General features: G+C 33.6%; 1 long non-coding RNA gene across 1 annotated transcript; it reads left to right on the forward strand.

Annotated features, from left to right (window-relative positions):
* Nucleotides 1–15,304: 15,304 nt before the first annotated feature.
* LOC146750454 (uncharacterized) lies at nucleotides 15,305–16,305 on the forward strand. The gene is made up of 2 exons (XR_014931044.1): nucleotides 15,305–15,634; nucleotides 16,128–16,305. It is a non-coding gene; the product is annotated as an uncharacterized LOC146750454 (long non-coding RNA).
* Nucleotides 16,306–24,346: the final 8,041 nt, after the last annotated feature.

Below are 24,346 nucleotides of genomic sequence, written 5' to 3' on the forward strand. Positions count from 1 at the left end.
AGCATAATTGTGATTACTGCAGATACAACGCATGGCTGGCGAAAAACTGTCGTGACACTGACGTGATTGTTATTGGCAATGAAACCCACAAATTCATTGCCAATGCAGTTGTTACAAACGAAGACATCTGATTTCGTAGCGCCATGAAGTGAATGGCGTGCTACAAATCAGCCGTACAAATATATCGGCATCTTGACAATAATGGAGTGAACGTGAAAAATCACGCCCATAACAGGAATATGTCTGTCAATAAGTACCTGAGATAAGAGAGGCCGGGAATGAGAATCAGAATGATACATGGTTCAACTTTTACTTAAAAAAAGAACCGTGATGGCACTACCAAGTCCGCTGAAAGGCCGGTTATTGACCGTGTCAGTCGTGCCACGATCAACTGTGTAATAATTCCTCCTCACTTCAGTCATCGCATTTGAAGTAATATTCGCTAACCAAGTTTGCGATATTTGATATTGCGTCACGACAGGCTCTGACGACCTCAGTCATGTCCCTGAGTGTTGGTGAAACGACCATTATTTAGAAATTCCCGCTAACTTTTACAAAGGCCGCATTGCCATCTTGAGCAATGTTTTATCGGAGGCGGCCCGGGACTATGGATTGAATACTACATGTATAGCGGGGTCAGCTAATGTAGGTCAGGTAATCGAATGCTGAGGTAATCGTAAGTCTAGCGAACTGAATGTTAAGACATTTGGACGTGAAAATAACCGAATCTTATGACAATTGAATGTCAAGATAATGTCTAAATAACGACACAATTGTAACATAATGAAACAATGACGAAATAATATTGTAGCAATTACATAATAATGAAATAATTAAGAAATTAAAATTGAAATAATGAAACAATAGCAATACGATGCTGCAGTAATGACACAATAATGGAATAAGCGCAAAATAAAGTTTTAAATAAAGACCAAATAACCGAATAATGACCAAATAATAACCAAACAAGTTTTCAAATAAAGACCAAACAACTGAACAATGTTCAAATAATGACACCAAGCTAATTTTGGCGGTATTCTCACCCCATAGATAATCACATTGAATTTTCCACAACCAATGGTGCTCTACTAACAATTCAATATGGAGACCAGTATGGAGACCAGTATGCATGTGAGTTTTGATCTGGCAAAAATGAACGCAGTACTCATGGCAGTTAGCATACAAACATGGAATGGATCATTATTTACCTATATAAATATTGATAAATCATCTCTTTTCTTGTTCACTCAAAATTGTTTCTGCACATGTGTATGTATTGCATTTTGATGAATAAATTTTGGTCATACAGCAGAACAAATGCATACATTACTAGTTAACATAATCCTGCCAAAACTGTGCGAGCACTGCCATCTTGGACAGTGTTCTCTGCTTAACAACAACCTGTACAAATAGCAAAGGTTAATCCAGGCTATTCAAAACGATACATCAATTTTGTGAAAGTGAAGATAATAAATACAACATTTTACCCCTATAATCTCTCTACAATTTTCCTGGGGGGGGGGGGGGGGGTTAGATATCAATTAATATCTAAAATGTCAATTTTATTGCTCCTACAAATGTAGTTGCTGACATTATCACAACCAGCATCGAAAGGTACAGATGAAAAACATCCACCGTTAAATTTTTTAAAACATAATTGCAAAAGACATTGACCTTCCCTTTTGTGTAATCAATATAAAAACACAGGAAGAGTAATCTATCATATGGGTGAAGGTGTTCATTAAAAAACAGCATCAGACCTTTGAGGTAAATTAATGAAGAAAGATATTTATTACTCAATTTCCGCTTTCTAAATCGAGTTGCCCAGCGGGTCACCTTATGATGAATACAGCAAAGTAATCACCGTAATAACGACAGTATCCTCATCTACACATATGAATATTAATGATATTCAAACCAATACAAGTACAGTATGAAACATACTCAAGACGCGAGTCATGTTTTCACATAATGTATCACATGTTTTATGTTAATATAAAAAGTAATGTGTAAATACCCACGAACATTCTGTTTTTCAACACTGCATCTCATAGAAATTCATAATATTCAACCCCTTCCTAATGTAATAAAATATCCCACATTTGTTAAAATTCTCTTGGCAAAAGACAAGTTGATTTTTCATTTCACGTCATACTTGTTTTCAAGTGATAATTTATTATGTGATATGTAATGCTACATGCTAAGGTGTGATTTAACGGATAAGATTTATGTCAGCTTTATTGGTAGCTCAAGTTTCAAGCCAAAACGATGATACCTTGAAAATGATATAGCCCATATAATCATTCAAAAGCCAGACAGATCTAGTAAAAGCTTGCCCTTATACATGTATATAGTACTAAAAAACTGCTAGGTTGAATAAAAACGATTCTTGTATTCATGGGTCACTGAAAAATTCACAGATTTAAAAACATAAGACAAAGATGTTTAGATAACTGATCATCAATATGCAAGAATCTCAGGAAATTCTAGGTCATGTGATACTGATACCAAGTACTGTAAAAGGATTAATTGTTTGCTGGGTTTTAATTCAGCTTATTTCGCTGACTGGAAAATGCGCTAAATTAAAACCCAGTGAATATGTAAAAGTTAGCATAGAACACATTATCTAAATGATGAAACCGTGAATTTAAAACCCACTGAATATGCCTGAAATAGTATATCAGCTAAATTAAAACCCAGTGAATATGTAAAATTAAGCATAGAACACATTATCTAAATGATGAAACCGTGAATTTAAAACCCACTGAATATGCCTGAAATAGTATATCAGCTAAATTTAAACCCAGTGAATATTAGTCATTTTATAGTATTATTGATACTAGTCTATGGTGGATGGGAATATATGAGAAAATAACATATTTGCTGTTTAGAAACACATCTAATAAAATTGCATGAAAACCAATTTGTATTTACTGTATACTGGATCTTTAATTTTAAATTGTTACCATTGACTCGCCTATGTTCTTTACATAAATGTATGAGCTAGTAATAAAGCAATTAAGATATATGCAAATAATATTCCCAAGGTAATCATATCTGTGTCAAGAAGTGATGTTTTTTAAATGCATTCAACTTGTCAAAACAAAGAGTACCATGCCTGCTTAGCTATGCATGCATTTTTTACATAAATGACAAAGGCATGTCTATGGTTTTAATATTACTACATGTATAATAATCCATACAATAAATGAAACTACTGTAATTATGGTGAACCATACGTACAATGTCCAGTCACAAAACTCAGACATAAGAGTATCACCAGTACTGACAAATTAGATTTCTGTCATCTGCATCTGTATCTCGATTACCGCCTGGAGTCAGTTTGATTATGAATAACCCACTAGAATGACTGGTGTATTTTGAAAACAGCCTAGAATCAGTTTAATTTTTTAATATTATATTGACATGTGGTTGGAACATTTTGAAAACAGTGTGGAGTCAGTTTAATTTTTGAATTTTATATTGACATGTGGTTGGAACATTTTGAAAAGAGCCTACAGTCAGTTCCATTTTTGAATATTATATTGACATGTGGTTGGAACATTTCGAAAACAGCGTGGAGTCAGGTTGATTTTTGAATATTTTATTGACATTTGGTTGGAACATTTTGAAAACAGCCTGAAGTCAGCTTGATTTTTGAATATTATATTGACATTTGGTTGTAACATTTTGAAAACAGCGTGGAGTCAGTTTAATTTTTTAATATTATATTGACATGTGGTTGGAACATTTTGAAAACAGCGTGGAGTCAGCTTGATTTTTGAATATTATATTGACATGTGGTTGGAACATTTTGAAAACAGCCTGGAGTCAGTTCCATTTTTGAATATTATATTGACATGTGGTTGGAACATTTTGAAAACAGCCTGGAGTCAGCTTGATTTTGAATATTATATTGACATGAGGTTGGAACATTTTGAAAACAGCCTGAAGTCAGCTTGATTTTTGAATATTATATTGACATGTGGTTGGAACATTTTGAAAACAGCCTGAAGTCAGCTTGATTTTTGAATATTATATTGACATGAGGTTGGAACATTTTGAAAACAGCCTGAAGTCAGCTTAATTTTTGAATATTATATTGACATTTGGTTGGAACATTTTGAAAACAGCATGGAATCAGTTTAATTTTTGAATATTATATTGACATGTGGTTGGAACATTTTGAAAAGAGCCTACAGTCAGTTCCACTTTTGAATATTATATTGACATGTGGTTGGAAAATTTTGAAAACAGCCTGGAGTCAGGTTGATTTTTGAATATTATATTGATATGTGGTTGGAACATTTTGAAAACAGCGTGGAGTCAGCTTGATTTTTGAATATTATATTGACATGTGGTTGGAACATTTTGAAAACAGCCTGGAGTCAGTTCCATTTTTGAATATTATATTGACATGTGGTTGGAACATTTTGAAAACAGCCTGGAGTCAGCTTGATTTTGAATATTATATTGACATGAGGTTGGAACATTTTGAAAACAGCCTGAAGTCAGCTTGATTTTTGAATATTATATTGACATGTGGTTGGAACATTTTGAAAACAGCCTGAAGTCAGCTTGATTTTTGAATATTATATTGACATGAGGTTGGAACATTTTGAAAACAGCCTAAAGTCAGCTTGATTTTTGAATATTATATTGACATGTGGTTGGAACATTTTGAAAACAGCGTGGAATCAGCTTGATTTTTGAATATTATATTGACATGTGGTTGGAACATTTTGAAAACAGCCTGAAGTCAGCTTGATTTTTGAATATGATATTGACATGTGGTTGGAACATTTTGAAAACAGCCTGAAGTCAGCTTGATTTTTGAATATTATATTGACAGGTGGTTGGAACATTTTGAAACAGCCTGAAGTCAGCTTGATTTTTGAATATTATATTGACATGTGGTTGGAACATTTTGAAAACAGCCTGAAGTCAGCTTGATTTTTGAATATTATATTGACATGTGGTTGGAACATTTTGAAAACAGCGTGGAGTCAGCTTGATTTTGAATATCACATTAGAATGTGGAACCAGTTTGATTTTCAAATGTGATTAGAACATTTTGAAAAGAGCCTAGAGCATGTTAAATTAGGAATGAATTACATGAAAATAACACAATCTCAAGTGACTGTAAGTGTTGTAACTATGGCATTGTACGTTTTGTAACGCAAGAAGTCTACAAGAAGAAACCACAGCTAATATGTGTCGATAAAATCCTTGTATCCGAAGAAAACACACTCTAGAACACCAATGTATGAGAAATGACTAAAATATGATTACAAAGACACAAGAAGAGCTACATGTATGGACCCACAACCAATACTATGTTGTTAATGTTTCTAGCTAGACATGTCACTACAAATTTTCTTTTATTATTAATTTATTCATGACGATATTTCAACTCATTCAGTAATTGTGAGATTAAGTGTCAATGTAACTTTAACTTAAAATGGCACCTAGGAAACACTATTTTAGTTGGCATTATCAATCCAACCCCCCTTTCGGAATTTTTTTTTTACTGGTGTAGAGGGATAATTATGCGGCAAATGTAGCAAATTTAACAATAATGTTGCATTATTTAGACACAATTGCAGTAAGACTAACCAATTAATTCAAAGGGTTCATGACAGCAAATTAACCACGCCTCAATAAAGGCAAAGTGCTTAGTACAACCAACAAATACACCTATAATGATGACATGTTTTACTTTATTTGCAAGATCATGAAAAAAGAAGACTTACTCAAACAAAAAACATGCAGAAAGGCTGAAAAAGACTGAATTTGAACCCAATCCATGCACGCTCAATAAAATCAATAGATGAATAATTTAAAAGTACACATCATCTCAGAGTACAACTGTAACACATGCAAAAGTCCAATCTCAAACAATACAAAAGTCACTTTAGTTTATAAAAATGGTGCTACCAGGGATTTTTTTAAACAAGAGAACAGGGGTGCAGCGCCCTCATGCCATGGCCATGCACCCCCTTACCCTGGGCAGCAGATCCTCTGGCAACCATAAAATTCTGATTGACCAGGGATCTCATGTGGCCACAGTCTTCAACTGTGACCTGTCTGATAGTAATGTTGGCCTTTAACTTAGAATTATCAAAAACTCCACACCCTGGTAGGGAGAACCCTATCTCCTCCACTTAGTGGCACCGCTGAATTGCAGTGCTCCCTCTTGCCGTTTTTTTTCTAGAAAAACGCCTGTTGTTACTACTACTTTTAGTCAATAAAAACTAAGAGCAATCTTTGTTGACAAGCTAGAGCTGCAGTGCCAGGCAAATGATATGGAAATGGTTAAATGAGATTAAATGTTTCCCCATAGCACCAGGTTATGTGATTTACAAAATTAATTTATAATTCTTCAATCATAATTTTTACGACTGGTAGTAATTATCATTATATTAGTTACATGTATAACTAATACACTTTGGTGATTCAGACAGACATAGAATTTATTGATGTTTTAAATCATAATACATGTGTACCGGTATGTCTGTTTTTTCTGTTAGGGACCTTACATCACATAAGGGAGAAGAATGTAAAGAAAATATTATCAAAATACAAAAAAGACATATATTACAAATGTATATTCAAATCATTGTGTATTAAATTCAAGCTAAATTGGTCAAAGAGTCTGCATCAGAGAATTGAAAAAGACACATGAAAACAAAAAACATGTATCAGCAATCAACTATTAAGTGTGATCAGAGGTACATTACTTGGGGTTTGTAACTACGGTGACATGATACCAAGATCCCGTCACAATCTCGCTCTCGCATAAACGTTCCAACTCAGAAAAAATGCGAATGCGCATGCCTGAGGTAACTAGGATACTGGGATGTCCAGGTGGATCAAAATAGCTGCCCACGATATGACCGATTACGAGAACTATATTTTCTGTACATTTTCGATGTATTACATTTTTCACTATGATAGTGACAAGAAAAGTTTATTTTTTCATTACAAACCTTGAACATTGATATGCGTCATGTCAGAAGGTCGTAGCCACAGTCTCACTATCTACGAGAAGAGACTTGAATGTGATTTTGACATGATGTCACCATACAGTACTATGCGAGTTGCAAACCCCAAGTAATGTACCTCTGGTGTGATGTTATAATAGCAATTTTGAATGAAATCAGCACATCCAAGAAATCCTCATTGGTGCAATAAAATGAAGGATGCTGTGCTTTTTCAGAAAAAAAAAAGCTGCCTATCAGTCAAATTTCATTCAATCTAAAAGCAGTACTTGTTTTCAGACTACAACGGTTCAGACTGTAGTGGCAATACTAATTGTCCTATTCAAAACATACATGTATACCAGATATATATGTTTAAATTAAATTATAACACTTTTAATAAATCTATAGAATCTATGTTCCCAGTAAATTGGCTGTTTTATTCACAGGTAAATGGGCTTTAATCTAAAGAGGTTCTCTAGCCAATGAAAACTGTTTTTTTCTGATTTGAATGTAATGCTAGTCTTTCTAAAAAAATCTCCATAAAAAATGTTCACAGCTTTATGAAAAGCAAAGTAACCTGAATTTAACTTTTGTTAATTTAATATTTTCAATCTAATTTCCTTAAATAACATGTACATATCTGAGAAATATGTGCACAAAAAAAAGTCTAATTAATATGAGTAGAATAATATTATAATGAGATTGGAAGCTTAAATGCGAACTACATCATCGACATGAGAAAAACAGGAAATTAAAGAATATCATATTTAAATTTAAAAAAATTATACATCTATAAATCACCATAATTACAAAAGCAGACACAGACTATTTTTAGCAAGAATACATCGCACCAGGGACAGGAACTCTTCAGGGAACCAATATAAAATATATCAAGGACAAGAAATCATGAAGGAATGAAAATAAAGTTATTCCAATCTACTGCCGGAAATGGATATACTGATGACAGTCATTTTGTGTTCAATATGAAGTCATCAAAGAACTGGAGTCGGAAGACATACCAATGTTTGATTATTCCACAAGGCATGGCAGCACAACTGTCACGATTTTACCCTCCACAGACAGCTGCATATATCACTTATAATGCACATACATGTACTGCACTTAGCCCAATTAGCCAACTGCTGGCTCTACTTGGATACAATTTGTTAATAAGGACACCAGTAGACGTCCTAAGCTACAATAGTATTCATCTTGATTACCACAACACACTAAATATAATCACAGTTACGCAGCAAAGAACTCCTGTATGCATTGTAATGTGATACAAATTAAAGCACCAGGTTTCGAATGAACTGCTTTGTTGCCAAGATTCTTTTAGTGAAAGACATTGGATACATGTAGTCCAGCTACCAGAAAATCTCTGGAGAATATACCGTTAAACTGACTTAAAGTCGTAGAACCATTTAGGAAATCAGAGATGAGCTTTAAAATATGCAAATTAGCTCTGTTACATTTAATTATTTTGGGATATGCAAACAGTTGCATAGAAATCAACCAATAGTACGTGAACATATTTTTATCGCCAACAATGGTTGTGACAATCCATAATCTCCATTCTTATAGTGACAGGTTGATATTGTATAAACCCACTGATGATGTCGTTGTCACGAACTTCATTCAACAGAGAAACGCAACTGACTTGCTCTCAGGAATGATACCCTAATGATGATTCCAAATGACACTGGTAGGTTTTCAACTTTGATATCCTCAGGGCCTTCAATTTTCAAATCATGTTATAGACTGAATGACATTTTTCAAAGACATCATTTAAGGCTTTCAGGTGATGCACCTTGGGCAACTGGCTTCATCACCATGACCTATGAATTCGGGAAGCATTATTCTGTCATTACATAAGTTAACAACAAATTTACTTAGTAATTTCGATCAAAGAGAGAAACAACCATATGTAGGCCTACATTTGTTGATTTACCCCATTTCATCACAAATGCCATACTTGATGAAGATGATTTTGTGGTATTAGTACATTTATATAATGTTTTTCTGTATGCCAGGTTTCAATGAAATGTCACGGTCTGTGCTTGTATGTGTCTAGAAGTATGCCCTTAAAAATAATTAAGCTGCATTACATTTGTACTGATGGCATGAGGATATGGGAGAGTGGGCATGGCAACAGTCATTGAAAATGCAATCAAATGTAAAAGAGAGAGAGAAAAGAATCAAAGAAAAAGTCAACATAACAGACTGCTATATAAACAGCTTAGAACTGGAATACATAGGAATGGAATGCCTGAATAAACAGATGGAGAAAATATGATTTATCAGAGTATTACTACTGCCACATAATCCAAAACAGGATAACAGGAGTTGCAAGTTCCATGATGCCCACAGAAAATATTTCTCAATTAATCATTTGACTGTCTCAGCTAACTAGCTTTAAGTTTATTCATTCCTGCTACTGGAATATATTTTCATGTCAATTGAGTAGTCAGTTTATGATTAATAGGGTGATTAAATTTAAAAACTCTTGGGTGTTATGAGGGGATTAAGCATAAAGGCTTGAATGACCTTCATATTATACATACCTTCTGCTTGTAGTTCTCACCTTCAACCTAGCCCTAGTATGTTATCAAGGATATGAGGTGGTGTTTAACACAGCTTTTCTTAGTAAATGTATAGTTTTACCTCAAAACTTTATTTTCATAAAATTGTTATTAGTGAAAAACCAACATTGCACAGCAAAGTTGGACAAAGTTTTTAAACTCATTAATTTCATGCATTTTGTATTTTTATTAATTATACAGTTTGGATGTAAATTTTCTTTTCTTTACGAGTGTTAAGTGTAATCAAGTATTCCATTCTATTCCATTCCATTCTATTCTATTCTATTCTATTCTATTCTATTCTATTCTATTCTATTCTATTCTATTCTATTCTATTCTATTCTATTCTATTCTATTCTATTCCATTCTATTCTATTCTATCACACCATTTCTAGTAATCAAATTTATTCTGATTGTAATACTGATGCATTTGTTAAAAGATAAAATTTTATTCATCAGTTTCAATCAAGAATGATGTCACATGGTTTTGTAAAACTCATATGCATGTAATCTCAATAAGGCTGAGAAAAAAAATATCTCTGTTTCTTGTTTCCGTGCGCATCATTTTGAACTATGCGCCTCGGACCTTTTTTTCCTTCTAAAGCATTCCAAAATGCGCTTGTACTCGCACGTGTCTCAAATCCCCCATTTTAGCTCAGCATTCAAAAAAAGAAATAAACAAGCAGCCTATCGGCTGAGATAGCTCCGCTGTTAGCAATGCACATTTCAATTAAAGAACTGAAGACATCATTAGAAAATGAACAATATGAATAGTATCAAAGCAATCGGACTTACAGTTTTTAACAAGAAGTCGAAAATATCACTTTTTACCAAAAATTACAAAAATATTCACCAAAATAAATTAATTAGAGAATTGAAGATATCATCACAAAACGAACAAATCTGAGAGAGGTCCACATGTAGTACCTATATATGTAATATCAAAGCAATCGGACTTACAGTTTTCAACAAGAAGTCGAAAATATCACTTTTTACCAAAAATGACAAAAATATTCACCAAAATTAGAGAATTGAAGATATCATCACAAAATGAACAAATCTGAGAAAGGTCTACATGTAGTATCTATATATGTAATATCAAAGCAATTGAACTTTTGGTTTTTAACAAGAAGTCGAAAATATCACTTTTTACCAAAAATTACAAAAATATTCACGAAAATTAGAGAATTGAAGACATCATCACAAAATGAACAAATCTGAGAGAGGTCCACATGTAGTACCTATATATGTAATATCAAAGCAATCGGACTTGTGGTTTTTAACAAGAAGTCGAAAATATCACTTTTTACCAAAAATGACAAAAATATTCACCAAAATTAGAGAATTGAAGATATCATCACGAAATAAACAAAACTGAGAGAGGTCCACATGTAGTACCTATATATGTAGTATCAAAGCAATTGGACTTGCGGTTTTTAACAAGAAGTCGAAAATATCACTTTTCACCAAAAAATGACAAAAATATTCACCAAAATTAGAGAATTAAAGATATCATCACGAAATGAACAAATCTGAGAGAGGTCCACATGTAGTACCTATATATGTAGTATCAAAGCAATTGGACTTGCGGTTTTTAACAAGAAGTCGAAAATATCAGTTTTTACCAAAAATGCCAAAAATATTCACCAAAATTAAAGAATTAAAGATATCATTACAAAATTAACAAATCTGAGAGAGGTCCACATGTAGTACCTATAGATGTAATATCAAAGCAATTGCACTTGCGGTTTTTAACAAGAAGTCGAAAATATCAGTTTTTACCAAAAATGACAAAAATATTCACCAAAATTAGAGAATTAAAGATATCAACATGAAATGAACAAACCTAAGAGAGGTCTACCCAAGGTACATATACACCAAGTATCAAAGCATTTAGGCTTGTAGTTTTCAAGAAGAAGTCGAAAAAGTAAAACATTGACATGGACGACGACGACGACGACGGACGACGACGACGACGGACAATCACTCATATGATAAGCTCCGCTCGACAAAGTCGACAGCAGAGCTAAAAAAAGAAATAAAAAAAAAAAAAAAACGGCTCGCAGCCTTATTTTCAAATTTCCATGAAACGAGAAACAGAGAATTTTTTATTCCTGGCCTAACCGCATGTACATGTAGTAAAACACATTGAGCTACATGCTATAGAAAACAAACAAATATTTTGTTTTATATGCAGCATACAAATGAGAACAATTCAGCTCATAGTATGTTTTTTGTTTGTTTTTATTCTCATCTTATAGTATGTTATTAAACGACCAAAATAAAAGCATATTGCTTTTTTTATATCCATGGTCTGTGTATCAGTAATTATAATAGTACACTTTCCATTATTCAAATGCCCATTCTCATTGGTCAGCCTATACTACGTGCAGCCCTGTTATCATGACGATAAGGGGACAGTTCTTGAGGTCAAAGCATGAACAGGCGAACAAGACTGTATTCGAATCAGCAGTATCCAATGTTTTCCCATATTTTAACAGATTCAATATACAAGAAACCCTCCATGAATATTTACGTTAACAAATTCTTGCAATTATACTATAAAAAGACTAATTTTCACTAGGTGTATATTTCGCTGATTTACCATTTCAGGCATATTCAGTGGGTTTTTAAATTCACGGTTTTATCATTTAGATAATGTGTTCTATGCTAAATTTTACATATTCACTGGGTTTTAATTTAGCGCATTTTCCAGTCAGCGAAATAGGCAAAATTAAAACTAAGTGAATAATTAATCTTTTTACAGTATTTTTGGAAAGAAACTAATCATGTTTTTGCATGTTGTTTGCAGGTGAATGAGCGTAACTGTAATACAAATGTCTATAATGTGATAACCACACTATCAATTTATCTATTTTCACACTACCACTGCATATACATTTAATATTTCAAATTCTGTGATATTACATTTAAAAACATAATGAAACTATTACTATCTAAACTAACTATCACCTTGCTCATGATTTGTAAAGTGTTTTTTTTTGATGATGAAGTTTATGTCAAATTTGTAACTAACTCAAATAAACAAGCCATGCATGGCACAGTCCCTGTTAGTTATCAAATTTATGATATATAGTTTTGTTTATAGTAATATAGCCGGAATATAACCATGTCAGGAATATAACACTAAAATGATCGACATTTGTATCTGATCGTCAAAAAAGTACTTGTCCATATTGAAAGATATTGCTCTGGAACAGCATTCAAAATCAGCCATTTTGAATACATGTATATATATAACATGATGTAAAACACATATATATAAAATTTGAATATAATCAGTCAAAGCATTTAAGAGATATGGCTCTAGAAGCCCAATCATTAAAACAAAATGGGCGTCAGTCAGCCATTTTGAATCCAATCTGAAAAATAAAATGACAAGCATCAGGAACTCGTAATGTCTAATGTATGTACCAAGTTTGAACGAAATCCATCAATAAATGCCAGAAATGCTTGATATTTGATGATTTTTTAGCACAAAAATGACCACCATTTGGCCATTTTGAATAGGATCGTCAAACCAATACATCTGTTTATCTATGACATGATGTATTATGAATATTTAAAATTTGAACATAATCGGTGAAAGCAAGTCAGAGATATGGCACGAGAACCACATTCATTAAAACAAAATGGCCACCAGTTGAAAAACAAAATTATTTGCACCAAGGTATAATGTATATACCACGTTTGAACAAAATTCATCTGTAAACAGCCGAGAAATGCTTGATTTTTAGGATTTTTTAGCACAAAAATGGTCGCCATTCAGCCATCTTGCATCAGATCGTGAAACAAATTGATGTGCATATGTATAATATCATGTATGATGTATGTGTGAAGTTTGATTGTGATTGGTCCAGGCATTTCTAAGATACAGGTCAAGACGCACACACAGACGCACACATGCACGCACAGACGCACACATGCACGCACACACGCACACATGCACGCACACACGCACGCACACACAGAAGTCAAAACATAAGTCCTCGTTTTCGGACTGCATCCGAACGGGGACTAATAATTTATCAAAAACATTTAGTATAATTCTCTTTGGTGGAAGTGGGGATTTTAGTTTAGATGTAGATTATTAGGTCTAACATCAAACCCCATTGTAGAGTAAGTTGTGAAATAGTATATAACCAACTAAATAACTGTATGCTCTGTAACAAACTTTGAAATACCATGTATTTTGGACTTACATGTAGATTGAGGGAAAAAGCATAAAAGATTATGCTGTCAAAGTAATAAAACTTTGACAACAGAGGCTATAAATAGAATGGCCATCATTCAACCATCTTGAATAGGATCATCATACTGTAAAGGGGTTAATTATTCACTGGGTTTTAATTTTGCTCATTTCGCTGACTGGAAAATGCACTAAATTAAAACCCAGTGAATATGTAAAATTTAGCATAGAACACATTATCTAAACGATAAAACCGTGAATTTAAAACCCACTGAATATGCCTGAAATGGTAAATCAGTGAAATGTAAACCCAGTGAAAATTAGTCATTTTACAGAATGTACATACATGTGACAGGATGTGTTATGTACTGTACGTGTGAAATTTGAACATGATCAAGCTAAACATGAGATATAATTTTAGATGCACAGAGGTTTATCTCTGTCCACATTTTTGTATTCTGTCAGAATGGTATAATTTTAAAAGTACAATGGGTCATAAGTATTTATTATGAAATTAATGAATCTTCTTGTTTTTCAGGTAATATTAATTGTACAGTATTATTAATTATATTAGTATTAAGTATAATCCCATGTGCAATAATTATGTCTCAGCAAATGTCAGGTTGGATATACTCTCAATAATGAATCTCCTACAGCATCGTATAGGGTGAGGAAAAGAGCCTGGCAAGTGTCTATAGTAATGTGTGAGGTGAACACATTATCACGTCTAGACCCATCTTTGAATCCAGTATGACGCTGTGGGGATTTATTATTGATATCTTGAATCACCACCATCAAAATTAAACAACTTTAATTTAGGGGCTTTTTGTTGGAATGGATTCACTTGCAAATGGGGTTAATACATTATCGTGGAATAATGTAAAGGTATGTCATAAAGCCTCTAACTCTGGTACATGTAGTGGTGATTTATAACACGGAATAATGGGTAGTGTGTTGTCATTTACTCCTTAAATGGTAATTTAAGGACCTCTGTTACTTAATAATGATAACTATGGATGAACATGGCACCTCCAATGATTAAACGAACAAATTTAGTAATGTTCCCAGCTAGAAAGTGTGACAACTGCAATATGAGCAATTTAAAAATATATTTTATTATTCAGGATCGAAGGCAACTTTTATTTTGTGAATTTTCATACTGAAGTAAGTGAAGAAAATTCTTCAAGAGAACTTTACCAAATATAGAAAACCATGTGTATCACAGTCAAAATCAGTATCACAAAATAAAATTGTTATGCATAGGTAGACTGTCGACAGTCCTCAGGCCTAATTTATTAGTAAACTAAATTTGCAAAACTGCAGTGATAATAAATACGCTTTGACTTTTACTAATGTTGTTTTCTGGTTTAAAACTTTGAAAATATCTGCTAAACACGAGCACGAAAGAACAGCGAAAAAAGCACATGGACCTTTATTTTGTTGACCTCTTAACAGGAAGTGAACTGAGCCATGCTCCGCATATTATTCGCTTGCATGCATAATTAATATCCAATCTGATTAAAATCTGATGTAGTGTACGGGCTTTAATTATTTTGGCTATAAACTTATTTTAATTTTATGTTTTATTACTTTTGTTATTAATGCCTTTTTATTTTATTATTTTACTTTGATTTTGATTTTGTGATTTTTTTAAAATTCCGCCCTACATACATCTGAGCCGATGCCTATGTAACGAGATTTCAACGAGACCCACTGTCGACGATTTTAGTCAACGAATCACAGACCTTCTTCTATAGCGCACATGATGACGTCACTGGGCAGAGTCAGGTGGCAAACACACTCAAACATAAAATGGCGGATTATACCGACGTTAGGACCGAGAAGAACATGGCTTTTCGGTAAGTTTATCATTGTCAAATGCAACGAAAGTCATTTTTTTATGTTTATATTGTGGCTCGAATGGTTCGAGTTTAGATCGTTACTTTGCGTAGTTATTCTGGGAGTGACGATTTTGTTTCCACCGGTTCGACCGAACACCGGTGTCTTTTTCCAGTCGCTTGCCCTGGAGACGGGTGATGTTTTGTTGACGATCGGGTCAAAACCGTCTACGGTATTGAAGCCGTAGCTGTAAATATTCATCAAAATGTATCAACATTTTGTACATTATACAATAACTCTTTATCAAAGTAATTGAGCTGATTTGGACTGGAATAAAATATTTTTTATTTGGAACACATCGCAATTGATCAGGAAATATTTTATTGCTCCAATTTTCTGCGTCGATGCCGTGGGCCGGTGACCGTTATACAATTTAAAATTTGCATTGTTTACTATAGCTGTTTACAGTGTTCTAATCATTACGATTTACTTATTTTTTTGCTTCCATTCTAGATAATTATGCTCAGTGTTTGATGTAAAATTGAAGCGATGACTGAATAAACGAACCTTGGCTGGCGAAGATGTATCAGGAAGTGTACACATTTGTTGGAAGTGAACAAAATATTCAATGTAATGACAAAAATTGGAAAATGCTGTGGAATTTCTTTTGTAAATAAAAATATACTAGCAATTTTCTATTAATGGTTTATTCAAGTGGGCAAAATATAATGTACAGAAAGATTGCCCGTAGAGTATCGCTACACTGAAAAGTAAGCAACCGACAGCCTCTATAAAAGGGGGCCTGTGATTGGCTGTTACTTACGCGAGATTTGAACGGGACTTACGTAGGCGTCGGATCAGATGTATGTAGGGCGGAATTAAAAAAAATCAAAATCAAAGTAAAATAAAAAGGCATTAATAACAAAAGTAATAAAAAATAAAATTAAAATAAGTTTATAGCCAAAATAATTAAAGCCCGTACACTACATCAGATTTTAATCAGATTGAATTAATATCAAGCGAAAATACGCAGAAGAGAATAGTCCTAATGCTTCTGGCCTTTGCTGAAATGCCTGGGGCATTTATTGAGAAGGTGTTTGCTGATTTAGTATTCTAACAAATTAGACCTGAGGACTGTCAACACATAGGTAGTAAAAGAGTGAATATTATATGCACTTCTACATAACAATATAAATATTATACATTTCTATTATATTTAATACTAACTAATATTTGTGGAAACGGATTACAGATACCTGGGTTTTTGTGATAGCAATTAAAATGCAATATTATATTAAAACAGAATGTAATTGTAACCAGTGAATTAAAAACCTATTTAATATTTAATATTATTCATGTATCTGCTGAAATTAAACCCAGTGAATATTTCTTTTTCTATGTAAATCCAACATGTACAAGGGTGGGGCTAGTCTATGTACAAATGTCTGTACTCAAATTAAAATGTTACATGTTGATTTTACCAAGCATACACTCAATGTGGGGGTATATACATCCGTCAAACATGTGTAGCACAAAGATGGGAATGTTACATAATTGAGATGCCCTGACATTTGACCTTCATTACCCAGGGAACCTTGCTGCTGCCAATGGGATCCATCCAAACTTGCCTGTCTACATTACAATAGACAGAATAGAAGGAATGTCACAGCATATCCGAACACAAGTTGGGCTATATACTGTGAAAATAAATACCATCTTGAAGCTCAGACTTTAAAGTATTTATACTGTTTTGAAACATTTGCAGACAAAATTGCCTAGATAGGACTTTACACTCAGTTTCAACACTTGAACTTCAGTGTTTAGAGGGCACATACTTTCAAGGCAAAATTTGATAAAATTGCCTTAGTGTATAGGAATAGTAAGTATATGGAAAATCTACATTTTTCTAACATCACCAAGGCAACTCCTTGGCCATTGCAATCGATTCCTTTGAGAGGTTCAATCCTACATGTAGTTGTATCTGTATAGCAGGTTTATGGGCCACTGACTGTGATAGTCATCAACCTTTTGGCCAGTGATAAATATTTTTTTGAATTAAATCCATACTAATAATGTATTTTTTGACATAGAAACCAAGGTGAAATTGCTCAAAAAGGATATTTGACCACGATGTTAAAGTGTAAAAGAACCACACTAAGTCAAGAAAATCTATAGAATAAAATAATAGTAGCCAACTGAGGAATTATGAAATTTGTTTTTGTGTTTCTGTGAAGTGTGCAAAACCATCAAAGGAAGTACAACTGAATTGTAATGAACACAAGGGAAAATTAATCAATACTGAAATATTATACTGCACCAAATAAATAATTTAACTCGATATCACAAATCATTTCCACACCAACTGTCATTCCCACGGATAAATCTGATGGGCTGCATCTGATGAATTTATAACTGATTTCTTCTGCAGAATTTTCCTACTTGAGCACAGCCAAAGACTAAAATTGATCTAGGGTAAAAACTGCACATGAGAATACCCACTGGCCTCATGAAGAGTGGTGTATACTTGTATCTGTAGACTTGAACTAAGGATACACAATGTATGTTGTCACATAGCAATGGCTGTACCTATCATGTACAGATATCATGGTGTGTGATGTATTACAAATATAACAGTGGCCTACATTTCAAGACAGTCTCTGTTCTATTAGCTATTCACAACCTTGAAAAATGTATTCAAGGTCAAAACCATAAACCATTTTGGATTTGAGAAATTTCAAAAAAATTGCAGTTACATTCTCTTTTTATCAATTTTTTTTTTTCCCCGCTGTGAAATTCTGTTTCTTCTATCATTTTTCACAATATTGGACGCATTTTAAAACAGATATGCATAAAGAAACAAGCAGCCTATCGGCTGAGATAGCTCCGCTGTTAGCAATGCACATTTCAATTAAAGAACAGAAGATATCATTAGAAAATGAACAATATGTATAGTATCAAAGCAATCGGACTTACAGTTTTTAACAAGAAGTCGAAAATATCACATTCTACCAAAATGACAAAAATATTCACCAATATTAGAGAATTGAAGATATCATCACGAAATGAACAAATCTGAGAAAGGTCTACATGTAGTATCGATATATGTAATATCAAAGCAATTGAACTTTTGGTTTTTAACAAGAAGTTGAAAATATCACTTTTTACCAAAAATGACAAAAATATTCACCAAAATTAGAGAATTGAAGATATCATCACAAAATGAACAAATCTAAGAGAGGTCCACATGTAGTACGAATATATGTAGTATCAAAGCAATCGGACTTACAGTTTTTAACAAGAAGTCGAAAATATCACTTTTACCAAAAATGACAAAAATATTCACCAAAATTAGAGAATTGAAGATATCATCACGAAATTAACAAATCTGAGAGAGGTCCACATGTGGTACCTATATATGTAGTATCAAAGCAATTGGACTTGCGGTTTTTAACAAAAAGTCGAAAATATCACTTTTTACCAAAAATGACAAAAATATTCACCAAAATTAGAGAATTGAAGATATAAACATGAAATGAACAAATCTAAGAGAGGTCTACCCAAGGTACATATACACCAAGTATCAAAGCATTCAGGCTTGTAGTTTTCAAGAAGAAGTCGAAAAAGTAAAACATTGACATGGACGAAGGACGACGGCGGACGATGGACAATCACTCATATGATAAGCTCCGCTCGACAAAGTCGACAGCGGAGCTAAAAAAACTGTTTGTTAGCCAAATCAAAAAATGCATAAATATTATATTTTTAAAGGGCGACAGTCGTCATGCCGCGTCCTGTTCGATATGGGACTCATAGCGACATATACAAAACATGTAAAATATGTTGTTTATTTACATGATATTCGAACACGCGCTGCGCAATGACTACCGCGCTTTAATACCGGGGTAATTCACAAATTTGCTCCCATTAGTTATTGTAAAAAAGTATATGAAATAATCTTTGTACTTATCTATTTACCATGTTACCAATTTACCAAACGGCTATTTCAAAAACAATATTCATCAAATTGAATCAATATATGAACAAATGTCATGGCAGGTTATCATAAATTTACCCGAGTTTTGCACAGATATACATGATATAAAATATGTGTGTGAATGTATTAAATGCTATTGCCTAATCATCAAGCATATACTCTGCTTTCCAATTAATACCCATGTATATTAGTAAGCAATTCATTTTGGATCAATGGAGCAAATCAGGTTATGTAATTAATACGTTAAAGAATATCACATGAACTCAAATACTCCTGGAAATTATGTCTGCCCAATGTCCAACAATATATCAATAACTTAATTAAAAATTGAACAAACTGAACAACCGCTGCAAGCAGTTAGGGAGAAACATTTCTCAATTATAAACAATAAAAAAATAATTCATGCAGGAATTGTTATTGATTCCTTTGTAACATTTCCATGGTTGTTTATTTTTATTTTTGTCAGTTACTAGTAATTGAATTAAACACATCCTTCAGACATCAAAGTTTATTTTTAAATCGATGATACAGAACCCATTATGCTACAATGATTTATTTTTTATTTTTACCAGGTTGGCATTACGTTGAATTATACACTCAGAATTCAGTTCAGCAGGTAAACCATTACTAACAATTTGTTTGATATTGAAAAGATTGCACATAAGGTTAGCACATATATAATAGCCCTTATGCACAGATACAAAGACTAATGTTTTACATACACTTTAGATCAGAAATATTCAGTTATATTGGATAGCATTCCTCTTATTATCAGTACTACACCGACAGTGTCTGCATAGTGTCGTTGGATTAACGACCAGACAAATAACTGCTGGTCAAGATACATGTATTGTTTAACAAATACGCCGAAAAAAATGTGGTTCGTTTATCTTTTTATGCGTATCTCCTTATTCATCATAATCTTTAGCAAATCATTCGTGGTTATTTTCTTCAACCGTGAAACTACACGTAGTAAAAAAATACAGAGACCGTCGTATTAAATTTACCCCCGATTATGCGGCGGATACATACAGGGAATATCTACAGATTGTACGTGTGATAGTGGTCAATGGATGGATGATTCTATTGTTATGGTAACACTGAATCCAGTTTTCCGTGAGAAACAAAAGATTATGAACAAAACGAGTGCTTTACAGATAAGAGTTGGAGCTAAAAAAAAAATCGACAATTTTATTTTAGCGTAATAATTTACAGGGACTCGAAAACGATGTAGCGGAAACACTGCATGAAGGAATGTGATCGAACGATACAAATCAATATTATAACAGCCCGCACCAAAACGCATAAAGTGGACACGCAACATTAGCACATGTGTATGTAGAACGACTGCGTTGTTTCTTTTGTTCATTCCGACCGACATGATAATATGCTGCCGGCGAGAACATATCGTGCAATGCAGTTTGATATCGAGACGATAAACCAAGTGAGAGAGGAGATAACAGAAGCAGCACAGCAGCGGCTTTCACATACCTTCGGTTTTTGGTGAGTTACGCGTCTTCCTTCTCGGTAACACTGAGCTTGTTGTGGCCACCCCAGTTGCACCAGCGCCAGTCAGACAAAACATACAATGAATCGTACAATAAGCGAAAAATTCCGGATATTTTGCGGCAACGAGAGAAACACTCACTTTCATCAACAGAGCGCCATCTTGGATTAAATTATCATCCTCCAATGACGTCACAAATATATATATATATTTTTAATTTCGTCATTGTGCTACAGAGGGCGATATTATAACAATTTGACAAGTACTCTCACTAAAACAGAATGAAACTCAAGAAAACGGAGATGTCGGATATTTATATTATTTATTAAATCAAAATGCATCTCGAAGAAGGTACAAATGGTAGGTGATTGCACCAATCTCGATAAATATAGTACGGGATTGTGCTACAAAAGCCAAGAGATAGTATTTATTAAGTGTTCGTGCTTACTAGCATATGCATCTCACCACTACAGTCCTTTCGTTAATACTACTGGCTCTGGTTGAGGGGTGGCGGATTTTGAGCATTAGCTTTTGTGTAGGATTTGACGAGAATTTTGGTGTAAAATGTGTCATTGTATATGAGTATGCCTTGTTGGCTAAACATGTCTAGATCCTGACAGCAAATAACGCGAAAGCGAAACGTTCTCCCACACTTTTTCTTGTGGCATGGTAAATTAAAGCATATACGCATGATATCGGTCAAATTGGACCCAGGTGAGTGGTATCTTGGAATTTAATTTGATTAAATTTGATAAAATTAAAACATACATCAGTAAAGGCAGAGAAATGTTCAATGACACATGAAAATAAAACCAACATGGCAACCAGTCAGACATTTTGAATCATGATCAAACCACGAAACCAACTGACGTTGCCTACCGTGTATGATCTTTATACTAAGTTTGAATAAAATGAGAACAGCTGATGAAATTTTCAAATTTTCTGATTTGGCACAAAATAGATTGATATAAAACGAGGTCCGAAAACAACTGAAAAAAAAAACTTGATGCAATCCACCATGTCTTGCTTTTGTACCTTTGTACTTTCAAGTTGTGAAATTTGCAAAATGGCTGTCCGTCAACCATTTTGAATTATAGTAACTCGGGAAAACAAAATGACGCTCATCAGTAAATACCAAGCTTGAGAGCTTTAACACTGAATTATATGGTAAATAGTTGATTTCGTGATTTTTTTAAACAAAAATGGTCACCTGTCTGTCGCCGTTATGACTCGTCTTTATACCAACTTTGAACATAGTAGGTGAATGCATGTATGAGAAATGATGTCGAAATGACAAACATACGGATATAAGTTCCTGTTTCAGACAATCATTCATTGATGACTAAAAACTAGTCTTGGTGCTCTTAAACTAAAGTGTTACATGATGAGATATTATATTCTGTCTTCATACTACATGTAGTATTAAACTTCATGAACCCTCGCATATACTATTTTTTTAAGTATGCCTAAAAAAACCACAGTCCCACAAAACGTTTTTAAAGCACCCCAATAACATTATTAATATCTTCCCAATTTCTCTGCGAGCTGTTAAGTTAGTTGGTGAACTTGTAGAAGCATGTTACACAATTTCAAATTTAATTTGTCTATGTATGTTTTATCTACTAGTATATATTTCTTCGAACCTATTATTTCACGCCCATACGTTAGTGTGTGTCTTATTACATGTTAATATCACTTAGTTGATATTTGTTAATGTTCTAACGATTTTTTAAAAAGCTTTCTTTCCATAAATTGTCCATAGCTAGATCAAACATATTATTACACCGTGACTATGGATAACGAACAGGTGCCAACAATATATGCTTCCCGTCAGCGTGTGCACCATCATCATACATGTATACCAATAGGTATATAGCACCATCATCCCAAAAAGTACGGGCTGATCTTTATTTTCACTTACTTTGCCACTACACAGCGACCTCTGTCGACAAATTAATTAATCCTGGAAAATGTATGAGTCGTACTCCCAGTGTTAGCGAAACTTTTATTTCTCCGTGTGTACTTTCTGATACTTATATACGTGTAACTTCATCATGCCGAGACTCTATGTAAAAAGTTATGTCTATACGAGGGGGGGGGGGGGGGGGCAAGGACTTATTATAGTACATTGCATTGTATATTACTCAGACAAGAAAATGCTGCGTATATACGTTTTGATTTACCTTTTGACTTTCCTAGTGACGACGTTTCAATTAGAGGGCGTGTTTTCTATTGTACAGCCATGACGTCAGGCGATGTACAAATATGAACTATGAAGTTGTAGTATTATTTCTAACAAGTACATGGCGCAATTTTGTAAAAGCTCACAAAACTAACAAATACTGCCTCAATTCACGAACCCAGAATACACAATAATAGCAATTAGACAGACAAGGTCGGAATACCATTTCTCTGTGAGTGCGCTCAGTGGGGATCATCCTAGTCACCTGGTGTATTTCAACCATATATAATAAATTTCTGATTATAAATAGACGTAGTCGCACAGCTTGCGGTTTTGATTTCGTATATCGTATGGGAACCCATGACATCGAACTTGCGTGTTGTAGGTGTATGTCATCGTAGCTAGACTTTATGGTGCCAATTATGACATAAATGATTAATTTTGCGGAATCGAAATACTATTATAATATTGTCAAAAACGTCCAAATTGTTGTACAAGTCATGCAATACTGATACACAGCATAAGCATATAGTGTAAAAACTTCGCAACCGTTGCACATTGGCACCGGCCGGAACAATCAATTTTATTAAAAAAATACGAAGCTTAGGTTGTGACAAAAAACGGATGTTTGTTTTGAATGTACACACTTTAGATATAATGTGCAATGATTTTCGGCATAATCCTCGCAATAGGCATGCCGAGCATTTGAAATGATGGTGTTGAAGATCCGAGGTTGAAGATACGTATACGTGTATAATTGATACACGGGAATAATTTCTTTGCACGTTAGTTGAACACGAGTACAATCTTCTGGATTTTGCTTTCCTCATAACATTCATTGAATCACAGTCCCTCAACTGTGATTGAATCAAGGAGGTGAAAAAAAACGAACGCTACTTAAAATACAGGTAACTCATGACTTGGTTCAAGTTTGAATATACGTGTGAGTATACGTATTTACAGATTTTGGTCGATATGTCGTTACTTTATCCGAATTTTAATTTTAACTTTAATTATCTGAATCGTCGGGCGGACATCCGGGCATTTTC

Source organism: Saccoglossus kowalevskii, chromosome 1, assembly GCF_978046115.1.
Source record: "Saccoglossus kowalevskii chromosome 1, keSacKowa6.1, whole genome shotgun sequence".
Lineage (NCBI taxonomy): Eukaryota > Metazoa > Hemichordata > Enteropneusta > Harrimaniidae > Saccoglossus > Saccoglossus kowalevskii.